This window comes from Scomber scombrus, chromosome 21 (genome assembly GCF_963691925.1).
Source record: "Scomber scombrus chromosome 21, fScoSco1.1, whole genome shotgun sequence".
Lineage (NCBI taxonomy): Eukaryota > Metazoa > Chordata > Actinopteri > Scombriformes > Scombridae > Scomber > Scomber scombrus.
This window is the reverse complement of record NC_084990.1, coordinates 16,025,377-16,043,058: the sequence shown is the minus strand read 5'-3', so window position 1 is coordinate 16,043,058 and position 17,682 is coordinate 16,025,377. Positions and strand designations below refer to the sequence as shown.

At 41.1% G+C, this 17,682-nt stretch overlaps 1 protein-coding gene across 1 annotated transcript in view; it reads left to right on the top strand.

Annotated features, from left to right (window-relative positions):
- LOC134003496 (zinc finger MIZ domain-containing protein 1-like) overlaps window positions 1-17,682 on the top strand; it is a 110,450-nt gene that overhangs the window by 12,021 nt on the left and 80,747 nt on the right. Inside the window, exon 2 of the mRNA XM_062442718.1 lies at window positions 17,461-17,559. The gene's annotated coding sequence lies outside the window, so the exon portion shown is untranslated. The remainder of the gene's footprint in view (window positions 1-17,460; window positions 17,560-17,682) is intronic.

Sequence of the window (17,682 nt, the reverse complement as noted above, 5' to 3'; positions counted from 1 at the left end):
ATGTAAGCTTTGCTTCACCGAGGTAATCATTTGTCATCCAATATTGAATCAAGTTAAATGGACTCATAAATTGCAATCGCTTAACTCAGCCCAACTATTACGTTTAATATTGCTTTGTGGAAAAGGTCAGCCGGCAGTGGATCAGGTTCCAGCAACACAGATAATTCAGCTGCTTTTTATGAGTCTTTTCAAGCTCCAGGAAAAATCAGCCACCATGCAACTGACTGTACTTAATAGCGGCAGCACAGGATATGTGGCGGCTACTGTTTATGTTTTCTATCCTTAGATATCCTTAATGCAGTGTTTAAAGTGTATGGTTGGCAGGTTGTAGATAAACCACAGTGGATGCCCTTAAGGGAAACACAATAAAAGGCTTTCCCCACTGAAAGGTCCAAAGTGCAGTTGTCCACTCTGCATGGCAACAATGGAGCAGTTGTGCAAACGGAGCCATCAGTTGTGCTGGCAAGCCTGGCAAACCAGCTTATCAGGAGGCAGGGTGCACTAAGCAGTGGGTGGGGTGATGGTGGTGGCGGGGCTGAGAGGAGGTTAGAGTGCATATGTCTGTGACTTTGTGTGGTGTTCAGTGGTACACAACCTCTCAGTTCATTTGGGTGCTGGGAGCTTTGCTGAAGCTGCAGAGACACAGCTGGTTAGGGTTCTCCCGATGGCTCCTTTGTGTTCATGTTGTATTTACAGCTCAGATTGTGAATGTTTTTTATATGCATCTAACAAAGTACATTGAAAGGAATACTTAACCAAGAATATTTCAAGTAAGTATCAAGTAATCATGGTCGATTAGAACTGTGCAATATAGAAACTTAAATAAGAATATTTTTTACTGAACTGAATTGCAGATTGACAACAACAAATTCTCATATTAACACAATACGATTCCACTGAATGCTAATAAGTAAGAAGTTAATATTAATTGGAATTTAGAGCTGCAATATTTAGTCCAAAAATGTCAAAATTCTCGTAAATGTGAATGTTTTCTGCTTTCTTTATCTTCTGTGACAGTAAACTCAATATCTTTGGGTTGTGGATTGTTGATCAGGACAAAATAACACATTTTATAGCATTTTCTATAATTTACAGACCAAACAACAAATCGATTAAGGGCTGCAACGATTATATTAATTGTTGATTAAACGATGAATCATTGGGCCTATAAAATGACAATTCCTCAGAGTCAAGTGTGATGTCTTTGACTAATGGTTCAAAACCCAACTGTCACGTCTGGCAATGGAAAGATTGATTGTGTAGGTATATTTGGTGGGGAAGAGTTCTTGTTCTGCACTAGAGTTCTAAATTTCAGTATCTAAATCTAAACAATACATCCTATACACATAAGGTGGAGGAAGGTGGAGGGAGCTCCAGAAGAACATTATAATAGTTGTGCTGTACACCTTTTATAAATATAACCGGGCATTCATCGGCTAATCAGCTGGTAGCCAAACAGCTGTGAATGAACCACTGACAGTGAAGCATGGATGAAGGAGCTGATCACCAACAGCCTATGCATGCTTGACCTCAGTATTTTGTCCAAACTAACGCTATGCTCCACTGAATTATTGTCCAATCTGCTAGCTTGAAATGTGGCTCTGAAAAGCATGTAGGCTATTCTCCAAGTGAATAAAGATACTACAAACTTTTAAAGCCACCTTTCAAGCCTACAGGCAGTGAGTATTTGATATTCAAAAAATGAAGTATTCCTTTAGTCAGCTCAACTGGAATAGTACTGATGCTAAACGGCTCTAAGAGGACAGGACCAGTGGATAAAGGGTGGCGAGGACTGTCACAGTGTCAATATTTACATTACTTTGCCTATCACAGTAATACATTTACTACTGCCTACCTTTTTGTGTAAAAACTGCATATGCAGTACCAGATGAATCCTCACCCGTCTCTCACACAGGAGCGATTTTAAGCACCGCAGTTTGTTGGTGGCAGATTTTTTTTTCTTCCTCAGAGTTGTTTGAGGTGTTGGAGGAATGCGTTGTGTGCTCAGAGAGTTTACTCACTTGCAAGATAGTCTGTAGTGCTTTCACTGCATTTCCTTTGGGACACAACAGTTGGCAAAAAAAAGAAGTCTCAAGGTGCCTGTGTTAGGCTTCAGATGTGACTCTTGGTTGGTAAATATTTAGAGAGCAAACATTTTGATACCAGCAGGGATTATAGTAGAGGGAAACATGTTTTTCTAAGAATGTAAATGTCAGCATATTGCAAGGCGTTTTTATTTTAATTCCAGTCTCCAAAAAGCAGCAGTTTATCAAGTTAAATCCCACAGAAGAAATCTGATTGTTTTTCCAAGTCCAGGTTATTTTGATGTCACTCGCCTCTCTCTTTGTTGGAAAACCATCCAATTAATCAGCAGGGATTGTTACCGCCCACAAACAACCAACATATTTGTTCTGCTGCTTCACCTTGTTGGCTTTGTAGAGGGAAGGTGCCAAAGGTGGATGTTAAACATGTCAAGTGCTATCTGCCTCATTTACTTGGCCACTGAATATTCATGGGCCTTGATACCAGTGTCAGCCTTCAGCCAGCCGTGCAGAGAACCAGCAGCAGCCTCTACAGTCATCAAACAAGCTTGATCCTCCGACATGCAACTCCTTCCATCCTCACATCTTCCCAGAGATCTCCCTCTTTCATGTCAGATTTTCGTTTGTTTTCTATTAAAGGTGGTGATTTCACCCAAAGCTGACAATCGTTTCCTGTTTCAATTTGCGTGGCATGCGAGGGGAGCCGAGCTGCTCCTCGTTCTGAGGCGCGTCAGTGAAGGCACCCCACGAAGAGGAAAAGGACAGAGAGGGGAGATCGGGTGTAACCCCATGTTCTGCAGTCATGCCCATTTACTCCCCCTGACACCTCCGGGGACGTGCTCTGACCTCTACAGGGATCTCGCTCCCTCTTTACTCTCACTCATGCGTTTCCTCTCTGCTCCGAGGAAACCGCACCAAATTCCTTGTGCATTACAAGAGCTTTTCGGGAGGCCCCCGTCGCCGCTCGGCCTGGTCTAGACTGGCGTGACTGTTGTTTGGCAGCTTGTGCTAGCTGCGGTGTGGGGTCAGACTCACTTAGCATGGCAGCGGAGATTGCAGTGGTTGTCTCATTAAATATACGTTTCCTGTGTTAACATAAAAAGCTGCTGCTCTTTGTTGTTCCTTGCCTCAGATGAAAGGCACCCTCTGCAGACCGTACTCACTCCTTCAGAGCCTGACAGTCAACATAACGCCGTAGATTAATAATTTGCAGCATGTTGCAATGAGATTTGGGCACGAGTTGAAGAATAATTCAGGGCTTTTAGTTAAGGAAAAGTAGCAACATCACAGTGTTGTACTCCATTATGAGTTGCCTCTTGGTGGCATCGGCAACTTGTCACTAACTCATCGTCAACTGATGAAGCTGATAGGGCCACAAATGTGTCAGAGCATTGACATGTTGACATTATGTTAATTCAGTATTAAAAATATTGATTGGAAAAGCTTTAAGTTAGGGTTAGGGTTTAAGTTTTCATCTATATTAGTGGTATCAGTAAGACAAGTGTTTCTCATTCTCTTGCTTTTCGTCTTTTTTTGTTCATAACAAAATGGACTTTAGTTCAAATACTCTGTAGCTATCCACTGGAGTAGTTTTTCTGATGAAATTAAGCAGTAACTAAAAACTCAAAGCACGTTACACTGGATGAGGACGTAATTTTGACAAGCTGTCCCTATTGACGGCTTATTACTTGTCTATTACACATTAAAAATAATTTAAAAGCATAAATAAAGCCATTAGTCAGAGTTAAAGCTAATTTGTAAACTATTTATGAAGGGCGTTTTATATGAAAATAGTGCGTAGCATTTTAATATTGTGGCTGATAATGGTTTTGCTAATAAACATACTTAACCTGTAACAATGCATCTTTTTATAATTAGATTATGTTTTTTAAAATATATATAAAATAATTAAATTAACTAGAAACTGTAACTTTCACATAAAGGTAATTGACAGTAAGTCCCTCTACAATATAATGGAGAAAAAGCAGAATACGATAGAAATACTCATGTAAAGTACAAATACCCTTACATTCACTAGACTAAATGCACTTAGTTACTTTCCACCACTGGATTTGGGAGAGGAGGAGTGAGAGAACCTAAGTGCAGGCTCTTAGTCCTGATGCATGAGTGTTTGGCTGCAGCAGAGGAAATTTCATCTCCTGTCATCTCCCCGTTGATTAGTATTGATTGGTCGGTCTGAATTGGCCTCTTCAATGGAAGTTGCATCAAATAATCCCTCATTCTAGTTCCCCAAATCCATTGTCAGGGCTGGAGAACGATTGCATCAGTGGCTTTTTCGAGCTCGACAGCAGCAAGCTGAAACATTTCCTGCGGGGGTAAAAGAAACCAAAAAAAAGAAGGGTTTTCTAGCCTTAGTGTTTTACCTCTTAATGAGACTGGGGGAAAGTTGACCTACCGAGTAATTGTGACAAACATAGCCGAGGGGGAGTTGAGCGTTGCCCTGCCCCCTTTTCACTGTGGCGGTTTAAAAAAAAAAACTAGCTCATCGCACCTGTGGTTTGTATAGACATAAATCTTTTTCCAGACAAAACGAGGAATTCACTGCAGCTTGGAAAGGTCCCCCCTGCGGTGCACGGATGACACGGTCTGCTGTGCTGCTACTGCTGCTGCCACCGCTGGTTGGCTTTCGGCGGGGGCAGCTTGAATGTAATAATGAAATGGAAAAAGTTCCAGCGCAGTGAACACTTGCGCGCAGAAGGTAATTGGAGATTGCCACCGAAGAACTCCGCACGATATGCTTTCAATTCCGCTCCTCAGAGAGCCAGACCACAAAGTTTGATTATGTTTGCTGTTAACCAAACGCCGGCTGTAGTCGAGCGAAATGGTATCCTATTCAGACAGGCTGCAAGGTGAGAAGGTGGCGGCTCAGGCTTAATGCACATTTGTATTTTTATATCTGTTTTATAATAAGAGTAGCATCGACATTATTATATATCATGTGAGGTGTTTTCAAAACACAAGGACACATGCAGAAGCCAGCACAAACAGACTCTGACATCCCATTCTTAATTTATGAGACCTGAGTGTTGCCGTGTAAATGATTGGCAGGATACAGATTGCTTTGGATCCCCACAAGTTTGTAGCATTGTTAATCATTTTGAGAGCAGGTGTTTGAGGCTCATGCTAGCTCCTTTAATTAAAAATAAAGACTTCAGATTGTGGTTCTTTAGCCACTTCAAGTCTGATTTGACACTGGAGGATCGGAGTGTTTTTCAATGGTAAGCAGATGAATGATTGATAAGAGAAGCAAAGCTGCTTCAAGTCCTGCTCAGAGGACATTAATAATGAAGGGCACTTTGAGTACTTCAGTGGCATATGGAAGACAAGAGATTTCATCACCTCCTGAATTTAATACTAGCATTTTCTTGAACTTTTTGTATTATTATTGTTTTTACCTTTTTTTTTTGTATTTCCAGTAATCATTTTATTTTATTTTTCTCAAACTACAGACATCGAAACCAGATCTAGCTCTAGAATAAATATCATAGTGTCCCACATGTTTAGAATGCATTATTAAATCAGGTTTCATTTTTTTTATACCCTCAGTTTTAGATTTATTTACCTCCGCACCAACAGGCTCATTTCCCTCCACAAGGTTGTACTCAAGTTTGTGCTCAACGTTTGAATGTTCACTTTTGAGTCATGAGTGCCAGAGGTGCCAAAACACATAAAAGATGTTGGAAAAAGGAGGGGAAAAGGAAGACGAGGAGATGTTTTTTGGCAGTGTTCTTTCTCTGTGAAGCTGCCTCTCCTGTCTGCGGTGTAGATCCTGCTGCTCTGTGTGTGTCTGTCAGGCTCCATGTCATCCTGCCATTGTTCAGGCCAGAAATCAGCTCAGACTCCCATTGTTCTACACTCAGATCTGCAGCTACATACTGCTCTGCCCAAGAACCTCTGTACTTTGTCATATTTATGTGTCGTTCTGCTACTGCTACTATCTCTTTGTGGTCTGTAAGTTAAATCAAATTCCTCATACTTGCCTTCATTAGTTAACACTTTCATCTTATTTGAGCTTGAAGAGCCATTGTTGTTACAGGGAAAAAAAGAGAGAAAAAAGGCCTAAGCCACACTTTGGAGGCACAAGCATCTCCTCTCCCACTGGAAACTCTAGCCGGATCTTGACAGTAAAGGAAGACATGTCTCAAAGTGGATCAAAGTAGTTCCTCCCTTCCCCCTGTCTAAACGGAGCAACATGTTGACATGGTCCCAGTCACAAGCTCAGCCGTTTGTGGAAGAGAGTGGCGGAGGATTCCTCCGGCTCATGGGAAAGCATTCTGGCTGAAAAGACGTCCTGACATTTGTTTTCCAAACAGTGTTTGTCTGGCTTCGTGTTAAGGGACTGTTAGGAACTCTGGCTGTTCATTGGCTTTTCTGTTGTGTAGTGGTGTTGATGCAGGCTGACTTCTCTTATGTGTGCCTTTCATGTGGTTTTACCTTTTGAGGTATCTAACTCCAACACTTTCACTTTGCCGCTCCGTCTCTTCAGGCCGCCCAGGCTGCGTGTCCCATTCAATGGCAGCGCAGCACGGTTCCTCGACAGGCTACAGCAAGTAACCTTTAGTTGAGAGGGAAAAATTGCTTTTCTCAGTAAGACATTCACTCTTATGCCATGTAGTCTTCTTGGACCTGACAATATTCCCTCTTACACTGTAGTCATAAAGTGCTCTCACATTGGACAAAATAAATGATTATGTCTGTATTAAACCCTGCAGAGTGGTGCTTGATGCCATGAGAAAAGTGTATCACTATTTGTTGAATGCCCACTGGTCTGACAACACAGAAGTGAAGTGGGAGGAGATGCATTAGAGGCAGTAACTTCCAATGTATTCAGAAATATGTGGATCTTGATAAAAAGTGAAGGCCATAAGCCTGTGTATATAAACTTAAGGATAGAGGTCAACGACTCCCATTCACAAATATCTAATCAAGTCGAAGTCTGTTGCACGTGCAGCTAATGGTAAGCTAATGCTAACTATTGTGTTTTTCATATATTCAGCTTTTTTAAAGGGTTGCTTTGAGGCGTGGTCAAGACGCGAACGATGTAGGACGAGTTTTTCGGTCGCTCCTCAGGAATGTGATTATAATATAGTTTTAATATCATTTTAAGTTTGTCCACTGTCCGCAACTTCGAGGTGACCAAGTGGTTTTTAGGAGCCCTGTATCTTGAGAGCCAAACCTGCATTTTTGTCGAGCGGCCGGGTGAAAAATGAGTCTACCGATGAGTCTGCGAAACAGGCCGCAACAGGAGCCCGAATTACCTGAGAGGCCGAGTGCTAATGAAGAGATGCTACGCAGCATCAAGGTAATGATGGACGACCAACAAACTGAAATTGTGACAAAATTCGAGTCAATCATATCAGAGCTAGTTACGAAGGAGGTGGCGACTGCTCTTAAACCACTGCAAGAAAAAGTCTCCCTGCAAAGTGGAACTATTAATGACCTGGAGCGCTGCGCTAACGAGCACTCAGACCAGCTAACTAGCATGCAGGTGAATATCACCAAGCTATCTGCTACGGTGGAGTCTCTGGGCAAGAAATGTGAAGAACTGGAGGCACGCTCAAGATGGCTTAAAGGGTTGCTTTTATTGTCAGTTTGGATGTATTCAGAAACTGTTAAGCAATGCATTCTCTATTTGTAAAAGCTGTGATTCATGCCTCTGACTGGCTTTCTCTCTATGGCTCAGGCTGATGGTGTATTAAGACCATAAAAGTGATTGAAATAGACGGCCATTACAAAAATCTGTAGTATTGTTGAATTATCCAGAACACGCAGAGCCAATATAAGCTCAAACAGATATACCGTATTGGTGTGTATGCCGGCCAATGAATCTGTATGGAAATGCCAAAGATGTCATGATGTTTGAGGTCATTTAGAAACAGCATCTCAAGTGACAGAAACAAATTACACATTGTTTCACTGTACTGTATTGTGCATATTGTGGTCACAGAGTATTACAACAGTGGTATCAGCTTCAAAAGTCCATTATTGGTTGGACTAATACACACTGTATCCTATTAGCATGTATGTCGACACAGCTCATCTGAGTGTTTTGGCTCTTTACAATCTCCTTATTCAAGATAACTGCTAAGGAAATGTTTAAATGTGATCTGCATTTGATTGAATTCTTAATTTGTCCTTGATTGATAATGAGTGCGTAAGAACATATGGCTCTGGTGTCTGTAATGGCCTGCCGGGTTCTGAAATTTTTGCTCCAATAAGCCGCCAGCCATTTCTCTGCCAGCGTTGCCTTCACTGTGACACATGAAGAGACCGCAGATGAGAATCACCTGTCTGTGTTGAGCCCAGGGAAGCAGAGCCCATCTTCTCTCAAGGCAGGTTGTCACTGCAGCTATTAAGACTAATAGCGGCAGCCTGTGATAAGCACAGTTAGCTGAATTCATGACCCGAGTGGTCGGAGCGGCGAGATCATTTCCACTTGTGTGTTTTTCTGCTGATGCGTTTAATTTTGATCCTGTCCAGTAGTGTGACATAAGAGGTAAACCAGAGAGTGCCAGAAAGAGAGGAAAATAGAAAGAGAGTGATGGAGCTGTGGGTGAAATATTGATTGGTACAATCCAGGCTGAAAGCACTGCAGCAACAGAGGTACATTTTAGCTCTCATATGACAAATAGAGTCATCTCTGTAGTGTTAATTGTATAAGACTTTTTTTGTCACTCATCCCCATTTTAGACTGATGTTCTTATTAAAGGTAAATTCAATCTACAACATTCCTTTTTCCATGAATTGCAAAGGAAGAAACAGCCATGTTGAGTTGTAAAAGTGGGTCACTTTACCCCAATTACGCAATTACATTATTTTTCCACTTACCTCTAGAGAGGTATCTGGCCTTGCAGAGTTTTTGTTTTATTTGCCCAGGTCTCTGCGATTTCTCTTGCCAACTGAATACACTGAAGATGAATGGAATTTGATATGTGATGTTCAAAGCAATGAAACATTTTGACTGGTTAACAGCAAGGCATATTTCTAGAAACAATATCTCAGGATGAGTCACAGATCTTGCTGCAGACTTGGACTATTGGAGACGAATATTTCAGGGAGCTGAGGAGCCTCAAGAACTAAACCCGTTTGCACATTTCTGTTTGTATTTCTTCTGCATATAAAGAACTGTGAAGATTAGGCAAATTATTAACACATTAAAAAAATGATGGCTTTGTTCAAGAAGCAATGTTTACACACAATGAAACAACAATAATGTATGAGTAGATGTTGAAAAGATGACTTCCAGGAATAGACAGGGACAGAGAAAGTCAGAGCACCCGTCTCCACATAGGGACAATTTGTGGAGCATTTTATGGATATATATACCTCTGCTTTACTATGTATTTATCAAAGTATTCATCTTGTTCCTACCTTACTATGTTGGAAAAATCGTTTTTCCTGTGATTTGGTTGAACAGACCCTTAAAGGCAACATGATTGACTATATTCTGTGTTTATAAGATAAGGCACCCCTTCACCTTTCCCTCTCCCACCATACCTCCCTGTTAAACCCAGCCAGATAATTGTAGAGCATCAGATGTGTGCTCCCCTTCGCTGCCCCCCCCTTGCTGCCACCACATGGCCGGTATTAGCCGATTTCCTGGAGATCACTGGAGGATGCCGTCGGAGCACTTGTGTTCCTCTTTCTCCCTCATTCGCTCTGCGTAGAGTGGCCCGCTTAATGCATTGTAATGGTTGACCATTATTTACGCAGGGGATAAACAAAGAGAAGCGAGGAATTGATGGAGTAATCCACTCTCGTAGTCATTAGGCATTGAGATGGAGGAGCTGGTGGGAGCAGCCTCCTCCTTATGCCTCTCGAGTCGAGCAGCTAATGGAAATGGGACTCATTAAGACACCTTATACTCCGACGCACCCAAGATCATGAGCAATTGCTAATTGATTGTCGTTAGCGTTCTTGCAATGAGACGCTCTGCCTGTTTTCTCATTTGTTATGAACGGCTTTGTTTTCTTCCCCCCGTCTCCTTCACTTCATTATTGATGTTATTGTTTTTCTTTCTCTTTCTCTTTTGCCTTTTGCCTTCAGAGTCCTCAGCAACTGAGGCATCTTAACGCTGCTATACCTGTTTAGCTGCAACCATCACAGCCTTGAGGAATCCCATTTGGACAGTTCTGTATGAAATCTATAGTGTTTCCTATAATTAGATTTTTTTTAAATCAATATTTTAGGCCCATTAATGGCTGCATGTGCATGAAACACACATGCCAAAGGCTAGTGTAAAAGAACAGATGTAGAAAATGTGCTTCAGCCAGCATGGTCATGGTTGAATAGAAGGGAGAGGCAGGTCTCCCTGTGATGATTCGCTTATTGGCTCTGGAAATTCCTTCCTCTTTCCTCTGGAACCAGCACATTGTGTTCATCTCAGCCTTTAATCATTTTTCCCTCCCAATAGTAATGTGCTCTCTTTCCCCTCCCTGGATTCCTCTGTGTATATGCCCCCCCCCCCCCCAAACCACCTCCCTCTCTCTTCTCTCTCATTGCTTTTTCTTTTTCCTTATTACAAGAAGAAGGAAGAAAAGATAAGGGAGGGCAATGAAGAAAGGGGCTGAAAATGCAAATACAGGTTCGTAGCTCTTTCTTGTGACAGATCAGGCCTCATTACACCCACCTCTCTTTTGCAATTGGCTCAGGACGATCTCTCTGTCTTGCTTGTCTCCATTACATTAAGAAGCCTTTGCTCCTGGTCCAGTGAAACACCAAGAACAAACAGCCAGGTGACCAAAGAGGGATCTCTGGCTGCAGGGCACAGGATTTGTTTTGCAGACGAAGCGGGACAGAGTATAGGGGAGGTAGGGGGCATCATTTATATGTCTGTGGTCAGACGGTGCAGCCTTTCTTTGCTTCAGCGCTCTGCCAGCAGCCTACACCTCTATCTCTATCTGCCTCGTGGGAGTTGCTACCACCTTCTCGCTCTGATAGGGGAAGACTGGAAACAAAGGAAGGAAAATACAAGCACCCTCTTGGGCTGCTCTTGCTTTTGAAACAAGATATGCTGTAGAGAAGGGAGGAGGAGGAGAAATAATATTGAAGCCATCAATAATGAGACTCACAAGCATCAGATCACTGCTTTAAACCATAAAGGTATTTAAAGTGAAAATCTGGTTTCATACGACCAGTTTTCCTATATAAAAGTAGTAATAATGAGCTAGCGGAGAGCTATTTACCCTCTTAAATAACTCTTTATTGAATGGAATTATGCCATATCCTGAGAACAAAATACCAGGGGGAGTACATGACACAGTAAACTCTGAGAGCTATTCTGACTGACTGGTTGGCTAGCATGTTAGCCGTTAGCTCAGCAGCTAAGCCTCTAGCACCACATATTTCATGACAATGTGTGGATAACCGTCCACAGGTGTGAGTGTAAAATTACCCAAACTGTCTGTTGTAAACATCCATCAAAATTTACAGGCTGACTTCATGGTGCTGACTTTGACCTACTGTACTTGCCGTAGTTCTGCACACACACTCAGTTTTTCTGTGAAATGACAGATTATCGGTTTCTGAGTGCTCACTTTCAGTCTTACCTGCAAAAAAGGTGGTTTACATCAGGCTTGCAACTAACAATTACCAACAACAATTAGCGCTTCCGATGAGAAACACTATCCTACACACTTGGAAGGATAGGGGAAGGGGAGGGGTACTCAGTTGGTTGCAATCTGCAACCTCACCTCTAGATGCCTCTAAATCCTACAGACAGATCCTTTAAGTAACCCAAAATATAAACAATTGGTGCTGGAGGGCAAAGTGTTTGATAACACATTGGGAAGTTATGCACTGCAGGAAGTAAATTACCTGCATTTGCATAAATAAGACATGTAATTGGTAGTTGCTGTGATGCTGATCTGGTGGCACACAACATGTATACGGCTGCACTAGAGTGTGCGTTGTATAGATTGTGTGTGTGTGTGTGTGTGTGTGTGTGTGTGTGTTTGCATGTGTGTGCATGTGGGGCTCCACATAATTACAGCAGCGGTGGTTAACTAGGCGCCGGCATTTGTGGTAATCAGTAGACAGTGAAGATAGGGAAGCTAAGTGGGCTGGTGTCTCATGCTCTCTGAATGTATCACGTTAAAAATCATCATCTCTAAACCTGTAATCATCACTACAGCACTCATTCACTGCAGTGATACACTTTGTGTTTATAGCTTTATCCGACAACAACATGTGACTCCGTCTAATGTAATCACTCCATACTGATACCCTCAGAGACTAGTGGCATGTGTGTTTGGAAAACAGTCCCTCTTCTGTTAACCTGGATTGGGTTGTCAGTCAGTGCAGTGCAGTGCAGTGCATACAATATATTCAACTGTTGTAACCCTAACTGTTTCTGTCAAGGATAATATTTGGAACATTTGATAAATATTTGATTCACGTTGCATGATTTGTTTGATAATCAGTTGAATGAGCGTAAAGAATGTGGTTTAGCCAATCGGAAACATCACAAAACACAGATTAATATGTTTATTTATTCAATTTGTTGTAGCACACATCTTTTTGCTTTGCTGATGCCCCTCAAAAGCATTGTTTTTCACCAATGCTAGCCATACAACATTAAATATTCAGCCCATGAGCATCCAATCCATGTCTGGTGCATGAACAGAATAAAAACTTAAGGCATGAAATGATGCGTCAATTGAAACATTTTATATACTATTGAACATTTAAGTCATTTATCAAGGAAAAATACAAAACTTTTCTACTTACAGCTTCTCAGATATGCAACCCTAACCCTAACCCTATTTTTTGCACATTTAATAAACAAAAATAAGCAAATCCTTTGATAATGAAAGTAAGTAATTGTTGCAAAGGTCTATACCTAACATGTCATTTAAAGGACTGACAAGTTTTTGACCTTCGGTCTTAATTTCCACTAAAATAACCCAATTAATCCGATACATGATGGTTGCAGAAGTCAGAGTATTACCCTCATTAATTTTCCTATAATCACATTATTAGTGTGCAAATAAATACTGTAACTACGAGGCGAGATAGTTACCAGCATGTCTCTTCACTGTGCTGTTTTCATCTTGAAAACCTGTTTGTCTCCTAAAAAAATCATTAAAAACCAACTAGATCCCTTCATTTGCTCTTCCAGCATTCCTGCTGTGACTTCAAGGGTCTTTATTGGATGTCTTTTGAAAAGCAGAGATTTGTATCTTGGTTGATCTTGTGTGTCTCGAGCATATCAACAACAGGAAGCAGCCTGAAAGAGGTGCCGCGATATCCGTGCAAAGGTAACACCAAGTGGAAAAGGAGCACGGCTGAGGGAGGTGAATGGGAGGTCGATAGTTTCAGAGCTGCTGTTTATTGAGAAAATGGCAGTGTGATTAAAATTGTGTTTTGTTTTGTTATGTTCAGTACATATTTGTCAAAAGGCATGTGGCAAAAAAAGAAAAAAATAACATTTGAATTTTTTGAGGAACATTACCCAAATATTAATTATTTAACTGAGCAAACAACATGTTTACTTAGTAATACTAATGCAAAGTAGCTCTGCATATTTATGTTTCTGAGCTATTTTATCACTGTAGCTCATTGTTTCCCTTTTTCATTGAGGCCAAAAAGCCTCTTTAATCCCTTTCCGGTTCTATTTGTTCACATGCTTCATGTCCATGTGTATTCAAAACCTACTGTATTTACCAGTTAAAATGCAAATGTGGCCCACTGGGAATAATAGCCTCTGAGAGCTGGCTGAGTGGACAGACAGCCTGTGGCTCTCGAGAGCTTTTCCCACAGCGATGAGAGCAGAGCCAGGTGAGAGTTTCTCCCCAGGTGTCCCTCACCTGCTATTGCCTGGGCTTAGCGGACAGCGTCCAGCTCCATCTGACTCACCAGCAGTTTTGCACAGGATGACTGTTCTTTATTCAGCCAGTAAGAACCCAATGCTGACTGGGGAGGGATGAGCCTGTCCTTCAGCGACAGTGGGGATTTTGACTCCATGAGGACCCAATTCAACCTGGGAGGGCCTCTCTGAAGGATAATAACAATGATAAACGCACCTCTGTGGTCGGCTTAAAAGAGGCAGGGAGAAATGTTTTATTGTGCTGGCCTGTCTTGACATAATTTACTCCCTGCTTCTGTTTTTTTGCAGTATCAGGAGGTTTAAAATCTTACCTTGCGAAAGGTTTTTTTTTCTGTGAGAAGCCTGGTGTCATCTTTTAAACATTCTGATGAGTTTGCTTTATGCAACATCAAACCCTTTCTGCATGTGCTTTAAAATTGGCTCAGGATGTAGTGACTCCCTGCCAAAAGCAAAAAAGCGTATGTGTTAATGTGTGCGTGTGTGTCTTTGCAACTTGCATCAATGATTATTGCAGATGTGTGTGTGTGTGTTTGTGTCTGAATTTGTACTAAAATAATTGATTAGTCGATTTACAGAAAATGTTTACACCAAAAATTAATCATGTATGTCATTTATCAAGCACAAATGACAATTACCAGCTGATTTCAGTTTCTTAAATGATTTGCTGCTGTTTATTTTTTATATCATTGTAATTAAGTTGTAATTATTGTAATTATTATCATTAAGTTTTGACTGTTGGTCAGACAAAACAAGCTGTTTGGAGATAAGTTGTTTTTTTTTTGCAATTGGCCTTTTTCAGATTTTTTTTAATGGAAAATTATAAATTAGTTTTAGGTCTAATTTGAGTGAAGTTAGTTTACCTACCTCAGGAAAAAAGGAAATGCCTCTGACATAAATTTCAGTTTTTCCAAAGCAATTTTTTTCTGTATTTTGTCTTTGACACAACTTCAAGTCCTTGCATAATAAAATATTCTTTTACTATATGTTTTTTCTAATTCTTTAGTTGCTGTTGACTCTAAATCCTCAAAGTGCATGTTTCAGGTGGTAATTCAGATAAAAACTCCTTTTAATTAGATAACAAGCTTCTGTGTTTCAGATTTTCACTTTGCCAGCAGTTTATCAATTACTGCTTGTGGTTTCATACTGCCAGTCAGTCTTTGTCTGGGCGCCTGAGCCTCCTCCTTGCTGTGCTGCAGAGCCGTGTTATTGTACTTAAACAAATCAATTCTGTTGCAGTTGAGCTTTTTTTCCTCCATCCCCTGTCATTATGAACTGTTTGCAGTGCAGAGCACATTGATTTTTCACAGCCCTGGAAAAGCTGTTGATGAATAGCACAGAGGTATCTGGGGAGAATCTGGCTTTAAAAAGGAGGCACCCAGCACCGGCCCCTCCTTCTCCTCCTCTCTACAGACCCATTGAGCCCCCAGCGCTCCTCCACTTTCTCTTTTCAGAGAGCGGCACTTCCAACAGGGGAGAAATGCTGCCTGAAAAATCCTCCAATGATAAAAAAAGAGGATTAAAAAAAAGTGTAAGGCACCAGGGACCGCCTTCTCCCGCTGAATGTGAAAATACAACTTGTGGTTAGACAATTTTTATATTTGGAGCTTTAGCCTTGTCCTGTCAACCAAATCATGAGTTGAGCTGAAGGCAGAGATGGTCTGGTTGGGGACAAACATTGCAACCATGCTGTGTCACTAAGAAGACGCCCGATGGAAGTGATACTCCTAACAGCATACAACTATAGGCTTTAAGGTAAAGAGGAAAAAGGGCAGGAGAGGTGGGGGAAAACAGGCATTTGTTACATACTTAAACACACTTCACACAAACATATTCAGCAAACCCAAATACCCCCAAGACATTTTATTCTTTCTTTTCTTCTACCATCGCATTCAGCTCCTTGAAATTCTTTATTTCAACATTTAAGGAACAAAAGCTTGTTGGTGCCCTCCAACTTTTTCTTTGACTTCATGAAAATTAATGCTGTGCTCATGCTCAAGCAGAGAGTTTGAGGAAAGACAGACTAAAAAATAGAGTGCGGCACAGGCATAAAGAAGAGGACCAATAGTTTGTTTATACTCCTTCACCTCAATTGTAAAACTAACCCTTCATTCAGAGAGCACTGGCTTTGATTTAACTAACCCTATCAAGAAGACCTGAATGATATCGAAATTTGACTTTTTTTCTTTACATTTTAAGTTTTGTGGAGCTGCAAAGAAAGTTATAACGATCTCAGTTTCTGCATATTCAGTTCAGACACTTGAGTACTGAAGTAGTTGCATTGTGGAAAAGATGACACATGATAGAATCCAGCCTATGCTTATTATGCTGGTAATTATAACTTCTCACAATGATTCATTCATTGAGGAAAATTAAGTCCCTGTACTTATTTGCTCAGGTGAGCATAGATAAAACAGGACTGCAAAATAAATCATTTCTGTTTAGTTTATAATTGGTTACATTTTAGTGCTCTGCTTTGGTTTATTGTATTAAGTCAGCACTTAAATGGATTATAAGTGTTGCTCTCATACATACAAATGTTATGCATTTCAGGAACTAACTTGGTCATACGTGCATGCTAAGCTATAGTAAGGGCCTCTCTTAAAAGGCTTATCTGTCAATCGAGAGTGAATTGTGAGCTCCCGTGTATGTGCCATGGCAGCGAACTTACTCATGTGGTGGATGTTTATGATACCATACTGATCATGTGAAGTATTGGCTGCTTTTTTGACTCGCCCTTCATGGGCACGAGAGCGTGAAGGAGCTTATCTGTGCAGGGAAGAAGAAGGGAAAAATTGTATAAAACGGAGCAGGGGCACCTTAACATTACTGTAGGTCCTGGAAACTCATCAATAAAAGACAGTCAACAGTAAGTCAAGACAAACTAGCTAGGTTATCAGCCAGGTAGGCCTGTGTGCATGGCGGCAACACAAGAATATCAGTCTTCTCAGTTAAAAGCCTGCAAATATCACAAACAAAGAATTAGTGTAAAAAGGTAATATTTTCTTACCAGAAGCGCTTTCTTCTGGTCTTCTTCACTGCAAACTTGATTGTGTCTTCAAAATCCACGGCCCGAAGAATGTCATGCTTGTTGGACATTATGGGGAGGGTGGTCGAGTCTTTCTTGCTGCATGGTTGACAACTTTTAACAAAGTGGAGCTACTGTATATTTGTATTGTGCAATTTTCTTCTCCTCAAGAGTTTGAGCCGATGTGTTCACCTCGTTGTGCCCAAACTTCCGAAATTGAATCACATCAGATTCATGTGATATTTTTGTTGTCCTTTTCATCGTCTAGCTTTTACTCTCCTGCATCATGTTTACTGTGTTTTTTTGAAATTTTTTAAAGCTCATGTCTCGTGAGGCCCCTGGTGGCTCGGGGCCCAGTACATAAGCCCGGGTAAGCCTGTGCATTAAGGCGCCATTGGCGTTAAATGGAAGGCACTCAAAGCCCAGGGGAGAAGCAAAATCATTGAGTGGGCTTGATTTTCATGGGAGAAAAAATACAAATGTTAGAATTCAGTGTTTGCAGATTGGTGATTGATGTATTTTTTCCCCTCTCTGATTTCTCTCAGGGGCAGAAGACGTGAGGCACTGGAGTGTTTCTCCTCTTGGTCTGTGAATGGGTGGGGGGGTCTTTCGTGGAGAAGAATCAAGGATTAAAGTCAACACAGGTGAGTCCTTTATTTCTATAATGGTGGGACCTACAGAGCCCAGCAGGTGTCTGGGAAAAATTTTGTTTAATATAATGCAAATTTGAAATGTGCTGCCTGAAATGTATCGCTGTAGAAGAATCA